Below are 5,000 nucleotides of genomic sequence, written 5' to 3'. Positions count from 1 at the left end.
ACAGCACCTGGTATTCCCAGGCGGTCTCCCATCCAAGTACTAACCAGGCCAGCCCCTGCTTAGCTTCCGAGATCGGACGAGATCAGGCGTTTTAAGGGTAGTATGTCCGTAAGCTGCCAGGTCAACTGAAAAGATCCTATTTGAAGGTGACGCAGGCCAAACTAGACTCCAGCAAAAAGTGTCAAACAGCGCCCTCTGCTGTCAGGCAAGAGCAGAAACCATAAAAAGCTTTCAGCACCTGGTATTCCCAGGCGGTCTCCCATCCAAGTACTAACCAGGCCCGCCCCTGCTTAGCTTCCGAGATCTGACGAGATCGGGCGTTTTCAGGGTAGTATGGCCGCAAGCTGCCAGGTCAACTGAAAAGATCCTATTTGAAGGCGACGCAGGCCAAACTAGACGCTGGCAAAAAGTGTCAAACAGCGCCCTTTGCTGTCAGGCAAGAACAGAAACCATAAAAAGCTTACAGCACCTGGTATTCCCAGACGGTCTCCCATCCAAGTACTAACCAGGCCCGCCCCTGCTTAGCGTCCGAGATCGGGCGTTTTCAGGGTAGTTTGGCCGTAAGCTGCAAGATCAACTGAAAAGATCCTATTTGAAGGCAACGCAGGCCAAACTAGACTCTGGCAAAAAGTGTCAAACAGCGCCCTTTGCTGTCAGGCAAGAGCAGAAACCATAAAAAGCTTACAGCACCTGGTATTCCCAGGCGGTCTCCCATCCAAATACTAACCAGGCCCGCCCCTGCTTAGCTTCCGAGATCGGGCGATTTCAGGGTAGTATGGCCGTAAGCTGCCAGGTGAACTGAAAAGATCCTATTTGAAGGTGACGCAGGCCAAACTAGACTCCAGCAAAAAGTGTCAAACAGCACCCTCTGCTGTCAGGCAAGAGCAGAAACCATAAAAAGCTTACAGCACCTGGTATTCCCAGGCGGTCTCCCATCCAAGTACTAACCAGGCCAGCCCCTGCTTAGCTTCCGAGATCGGACGAGATCAGGCGTTTTAAGGGTAGTATGTCCGTAAGCTGCCAGGTCAACTGAAAAGATCCTATTTGAAGGTGACGCAGGCCAAACTAGACTCCAGCAAAAAGTGTCAAACAGCGCCCTCTGCTGTCAGGCAAGAGCAGAAACCATAAAAAGCTTTCAGCATCTGGTATTCCCAGGCGGTCTCCCATCCAAGTACTAACCAGGCCCGCCCCTGCTTAGCTTCCGAGATCGGACGAGATCGGGCGTTTTCAGGGTAGTATGGCCGTAAGCTGCCAGGTCAACTGAAAAGATCCTATTTGAAGGCGACGCAGGCCAAACTAGACTCCAGCAAAAAGTGTCAAACAGCGCCCTCTGCTGTCAGGCATGAGCAGAAACCATAAAAGGCTTACAGCACCTGGTATTCCCAGGCGGTCTCCCATCCAAGTACTAACCAGGCCCACCCCTGTTTTGCTTACGAGATCGGACGAGATCGGGCGTTTTCAGAGTAGTATGACCGTAAGCTGCCAGATCAACTGAAAAGATCCTGTTTGAAGGCGACGCAGGCCAAACTAGACTCCAGCAAAAAGTGTCAAACAGCGCCCTCTGCTGTCAGGCAAGAGCAGAAACCATAAAAAGCTTTCAGCATCTGGTATTCCCAGGCGGTCTCCCATCCAAGTACTAACCAGGCCCGCCCCTGCTTAGCTTCCGAGATCGGACGAGATCGGGCGTTTTCGGGGTAGTATGGCCGTAAGCTTTAAGGGCAACTGAAAAAATCTTATTTGAAGGCGACGCAGGCCAAACTAGACTCCAGCAAAAAGTGTAAAACAGCGCCCTCTGCTGTCAGGCAAGAGCAGAAACCATAAAAAGCTTACAGCACCTGGTATTCCCAGGCGGTCTCCCATCCAAGTACTAACCAGGCCCGCCCCTGCTTAGCTTCTGAGATCGGGCGTTTTCAGGGTAGTATGGCCGTAAGCTGCCAGGTGAACTGAAAAGATCCTATTTGAAGGTGACGCAGGCCAAACTAGACTCCAGCAAAAAGTGTCAAACAGCGCCCTCTGCTGTCAGGCAAGAGCAGAAACCATATAAAGCTTACAGCACCTGGTATTCCCAGGCGGTCTCCCATCCAAGTACTAACCAGGGCCGCCCCTGCTTAGCTTCCGAGATCGGACGAGATCGGGCTTTTTCAGGATAGTATGGCCGTAAGCTGCAAGATCAACTGAAAAGATCCTATTTGAAGGCGACGCAGGCCAAACTAGACTCTGGCAAAAAGTGTCAAACAGCGCCCTTTGCTGTCAGGCAAGAGCAGAAACCATAAAAAGCTTACAGCACCTGGTATTCCCAGGCGGTCTCCCATCCAAGTACTAACCAGGCCCGCCCCTGCTTAGCTTCCGAGATCGGACGAGATCGGGCGTTTTCAGGGTAGTATGGCCGTAAGCTGCCAGGTCAACTGAAAAGATCCTATTTGAAGGCGACGCAGGCCAAACTAGACTCCAGCAAAAAGTGTCAAACAGCGCCCTCTGCTGTCAGGCATGAGCAGAAACCATAAAAGGCTTACAGCACCTGGTATTCCCAGGCGGTCTCCCATCCAAGTACTAACCAGGCCCACCCCTGTTTAGCTTACGAGATCGGACGAGATCGGGCGTTTTCAGGGTAGTATGACCGTAAGCTGCCAGATCAACTGAAAAGATCCTGTTTGAAGGCGACGCAGGCCAAACTAGACTCCAGCAGAAAGTGTCAAACAGCGCCCTCTGCTGTCAGGCAAGAGCAGAAACCATAAAAAGCTTACAGCACCTGGTATTCCCAGGCGGTCTCCCATCCAAGTACTAACCAGGCCCGCCCCTGCTTAGCTTCCGAGATCGGACGAGATCGGGCGTTTTCAGGGTAGTATGGCCGTAAGCTGCCAAGGCAACTGAAAAGATCCTATTTGAAGGCGACGCAGGCCAAACTAGACTCCAGCAAAAAGTGTCAAACAGCGCCCTCTGCTTTCAGGCAAGAGCAGAAACCATAAAAAGCTTACAGCACCTGGTATTCCTAGGCGGTCTGCCATCCAAGTACTAACCAGGCCCGCCCCTGCTTCGCTTCCGAGATCGGATGAGATCGGGCGTTTTCAGGGTAGTATGGCTGTAAGCTGCCAAGGCAACTGAAAAGATCCTATTTGAAGGCGACGCAGGCCAAACTAGACTCCAGCAAAAAGTGTCAAACAGCGCCCTCTGCTGTCAGGCAAGAGCAGAAAACCATAAAAAGCTTAAAGCACCTGGTATTCCCAGGCGGTCTCCCATCCAAGTACTAACCAGGCCAGCCCCTGCTTAGCTTCCGAAATCGGACGAGATCGGGCGTTTTCAGGGTAGTATGGCCGTAAGCTTTCAGGGCAACTGAAAAAATCTTATTTGAAGGCGACGCAGGCCAAACTAGACTCCAGCAAAAAGTGTCAAACAGCGCCCTCTGCTGTCAGGCAAGAGCAGAAACCATAAAAAGCTTACAGCACCTGGTATTCCCAGGCGGTCTCCCATCCAAGTACTAACCAGGCCAGCCCCTGCTTAGCTTCCGAGATCGGACGAGATCGGGCGTTTTCGGGGTAGTATGGCCGTAAGCTTTAAGGGCAACTGAAAAAATCTTATTTGAAGGCGACGCAGGCCAAACTAGACTCCAGCAAAAAGTGTAAAACAGCGCCCTCTGCTGTCAGGCAAGAGCAGAAACCATAAAAAGCTTACAGCACCTGGTATTCCCAGGCGGTCTCCCATCCAAGTACTAACCAGGCCCGCCCCTGCTTAGCTTCCGAGATCGGACGAGATCAGGCGTTTTAAGGGTAGTATGGCCGTAAGCTGCCAGGTCAACTGAAAAGATCCTATTTGAAGGTGACGCAGGCCAAACTAGACTCCAGCAAAAAGTGTCAAACAGCGCCCTCTGCTGTCAGGCAAGAGCAGAAACCATATAAAGCTTACAGCACCTGGTATTTCCAGGCGGTCTCCCATCCAAGTACTAACCAGGCCCGCCCCTGCTTAGCTTCCGAGATCGGGCTTTTTCAGGATAGTATGGCCGTAAGCTGCCAGATCAACTGAAAAGATCCTATTTGAAGGCAACGCAGGCCAAACTAGACTCTGGCAAAAAGTGTCAAACAGCGCCCTTTGCTGTCAGGCAAGAGCAGAAACCATAAAAAGCTTACAGCACCTGGTATTCCCAGGCGGTCTCCCATCCAAGTACTAACCAGGCCCGCCCCTGCTTAGCTTCCGAGATCGGGCGTTTTCAGGGTAGTATGGCCGTAAGCTGCCAGGTGAACTGAAAAGATCCTATTTGAAGGTGACGCAGGCCAAATTAGACTCCAGCAAAAAGTGTCAAACAGCGCCCTCTGCTGTCAGGCAAGAGTAGAAACCATAAAAAGCTTACAGCACCTGGTATTCCCAGGCGGTCACCCATCCAAGTACTAACCAGGCCACCCCCTGCTTAGCTTCCGAGATCGGACGAGATCAGGCGTTTTAAGGGTAGTATGGCCGTAAGCTGCCAGGTCAACTGAAAAGATCCTATTTGAAGGTGACGCAGGCCAAACTAGACTCCAGCAAAAAGTGTCAAACAGCGCCCTCTGCTGTCAGGCAAGAGCAGAAACCATAAAAAGCTTTCAGCATCTGGTATTCCCAGGCGGTCTCCCATCCAAGTACTAACCAGGCCCGCCCCTGCTTAGCTTCCGAGATCGGACGAGATCGGGCGTTTTCAGGGTAGTATGGCCGTAAGCTGCCAGGTCAACTGAAAAGATCCTATTTGAAGGCGACGCAGGCCAAACTAGACTCCAGCAAAAAGTGTCAAACAGCGCCCTCTGCTGTCAGGCATGAGCAGAAACCATAAAAGGCTTACAGCACCTGGTATTCCCAGGCGGTCTCCCATCCAAGTACTAACCAGGCCCACCCCTGTTTAGCTTACGAGATCGGACGAGATCGGGCGTTTTCAGAGTAGTATGACCGTAAGCTGCCAGATCAACTGAAAAGATCCTGTTTGAAGGCGACGCAGGCCAAACTAGACTCCAGCAAAAAGTGTCAAACAGCGCCCTCTG

The 5,000-nt window shown here is 51.8% G+C and overlaps 17 non-coding genes and 5 pseudogenes across 17 annotated transcripts in view; all 22 read right to left on the bottom strand.

Moving 5' to 3' along the window:
* LOC131118697 (5S ribosomal RNA) overlaps positions 1 to 114 on the bottom strand; it is a 119-nt gene extending 5 nt beyond the window's left edge. The window contains exon 1 of the ribosomal RNA XR_009125853.1: positions 1 to 114. This exon is cut by the window's left edge and continues 5 nt beyond it. This is a non-coding gene — a ribosomal RNA (5S ribosomal RNA).
* A 112-nt stretch (positions 115 to 226) lies between these two features.
* LOC131116859 (5S ribosomal RNA) lies at positions 227 to 345 on the bottom strand. The gene has a single exon (XR_009124094.1). It is a non-coding gene; the product is annotated as a 5S ribosomal RNA (ribosomal RNA).
* A 112-nt stretch (positions 346 to 457) lies between these two features.
* On the bottom strand, positions 458 to 566 carry LOC131113744 (5S ribosomal RNA; annotated as a pseudogene).
* Positions 567 to 678: 112 nt separating this feature from the next.
* Positions 679 to 787, bottom strand: LOC131113067 (5S ribosomal RNA; annotated as a pseudogene).
* Positions 788 to 899: 112 nt separating this feature from the next.
* Positions 900 to 1,018, bottom strand: LOC131118695 (5S ribosomal RNA). Its single transcript, XR_009125852.1, has one exon. It is a non-coding gene; the product is annotated as a 5S ribosomal RNA (ribosomal RNA).
* Positions 1,019 to 1,130: 112 nt separating this feature from the next.
* On the bottom strand, positions 1,131 to 1,249 carry LOC131118320 (5S ribosomal RNA). Its single transcript, XR_009125485.1, has one exon. It is a non-coding gene; the product is annotated as a 5S ribosomal RNA (ribosomal RNA).
* Positions 1,250 to 1,361: 112 nt separating this feature from the next.
* Positions 1,362 to 1,480, bottom strand: LOC131118414 (5S ribosomal RNA). The gene has a single exon (XR_009125583.1). It is a non-coding gene; the product is annotated as a 5S ribosomal RNA (ribosomal RNA).
* A 112-nt stretch (positions 1,481 to 1,592) lies between these two features.
* On the bottom strand, positions 1,593 to 1,711 carry LOC131118820 (5S ribosomal RNA). Its single transcript, XR_009125969.1, has one exon. It is a non-coding gene; the product is annotated as a 5S ribosomal RNA (ribosomal RNA).
* A 112-nt stretch (positions 1,712 to 1,823) lies between these two features.
* Positions 1,824 to 1,932, bottom strand: LOC131112900 (5S ribosomal RNA; annotated as a pseudogene).
* Positions 1,933 to 2,044: 112 nt separating this feature from the next.
* LOC131118651 (5S ribosomal RNA) lies at positions 2,045 to 2,163 on the bottom strand. Its single transcript, XR_009125811.1, has one exon. It is a non-coding gene; the product is annotated as a 5S ribosomal RNA (ribosomal RNA).
* Positions 2,164 to 2,275: 112 nt separating this feature from the next.
* Positions 2,276 to 2,394, bottom strand: LOC131114370 (5S ribosomal RNA). The gene has a single exon (XR_009121682.1). It is a non-coding gene; the product is annotated as a 5S ribosomal RNA (ribosomal RNA).
* Positions 2,395 to 2,506: 112 nt separating this feature from the next.
* Positions 2,507 to 2,625, bottom strand: LOC131117140 (5S ribosomal RNA). Its single transcript, XR_009124365.1, has one exon. It is a non-coding gene; the product is annotated as a 5S ribosomal RNA (ribosomal RNA).
* A 112-nt stretch (positions 2,626 to 2,737) lies between these two features.
* On the bottom strand, positions 2,738 to 2,856 carry LOC131114369 (5S ribosomal RNA). Its single transcript, XR_009121681.1, has one exon. It is a non-coding gene; the product is annotated as a 5S ribosomal RNA (ribosomal RNA).
* Positions 2,857 to 2,968: 112 nt separating this feature from the next.
* On the bottom strand, positions 2,969 to 3,087 carry LOC131117651 (5S ribosomal RNA). Its single transcript, XR_009124862.1, has one exon. It is a non-coding gene; the product is annotated as a 5S ribosomal RNA (ribosomal RNA).
* Positions 3,088 to 3,200: 113 nt separating this feature from the next.
* Positions 3,201 to 3,319, bottom strand: LOC131118673 (5S ribosomal RNA). The gene has a single exon (XR_009125832.1). It is a non-coding gene; the product is annotated as a 5S ribosomal RNA (ribosomal RNA).
* Positions 3,320 to 3,431: 112 nt separating this feature from the next.
* On the bottom strand, positions 3,432 to 3,550 carry LOC131116893 (5S ribosomal RNA). The gene has a single exon (XR_009124127.1). It is a non-coding gene; the product is annotated as a 5S ribosomal RNA (ribosomal RNA).
* Positions 3,551 to 3,662: 112 nt separating this feature from the next.
* LOC131116439 (5S ribosomal RNA) lies at positions 3,663 to 3,781 on the bottom strand. Its single transcript, XR_009123686.1, has one exon. It is a non-coding gene; the product is annotated as a 5S ribosomal RNA (ribosomal RNA).
* A 112-nt stretch (positions 3,782 to 3,893) lies between these two features.
* Positions 3,894 to 4,002, bottom strand: LOC131113968 (5S ribosomal RNA; annotated as a pseudogene).
* A 112-nt stretch (positions 4,003 to 4,114) lies between these two features.
* On the bottom strand, positions 4,115 to 4,223 carry LOC131111691 (5S ribosomal RNA; annotated as a pseudogene).
* Positions 4,224 to 4,335: 112 nt separating this feature from the next.
* Positions 4,336 to 4,454, bottom strand: LOC131117522 (5S ribosomal RNA). Its single transcript, XR_009124736.1, has one exon. It is a non-coding gene; the product is annotated as a 5S ribosomal RNA (ribosomal RNA).
* A 112-nt stretch (positions 4,455 to 4,566) lies between these two features.
* Positions 4,567 to 4,685, bottom strand: LOC131118319 (5S ribosomal RNA). The gene has a single exon (XR_009125484.1). It is a non-coding gene; the product is annotated as a 5S ribosomal RNA (ribosomal RNA).
* A 112-nt stretch (positions 4,686 to 4,797) lies between these two features.
* Positions 4,798 to 4,916, bottom strand: LOC131117716 (5S ribosomal RNA). The gene has a single exon (XR_009124926.1). It is a non-coding gene; the product is annotated as a 5S ribosomal RNA (ribosomal RNA).
* Positions 4,917 to 5,000: the final 84 nt, after the last annotated feature.

Source organism: Doryrhamphus excisus, unplaced genomic scaffold, assembly GCF_030265055.1.
Source record: "Doryrhamphus excisus isolate RoL2022-K1 unplaced genomic scaffold, RoL_Dexc_1.0 HiC_scaffold_25, whole genome shotgun sequence".
Lineage (NCBI taxonomy): Eukaryota > Metazoa > Chordata > Actinopteri > Syngnathiformes > Syngnathidae > Doryrhamphus > Doryrhamphus excisus.
The sequence above is the reverse complement of the archived record's forward strand: the minus strand, read 5'-3'. Positions and strand labels throughout refer to the sequence as shown.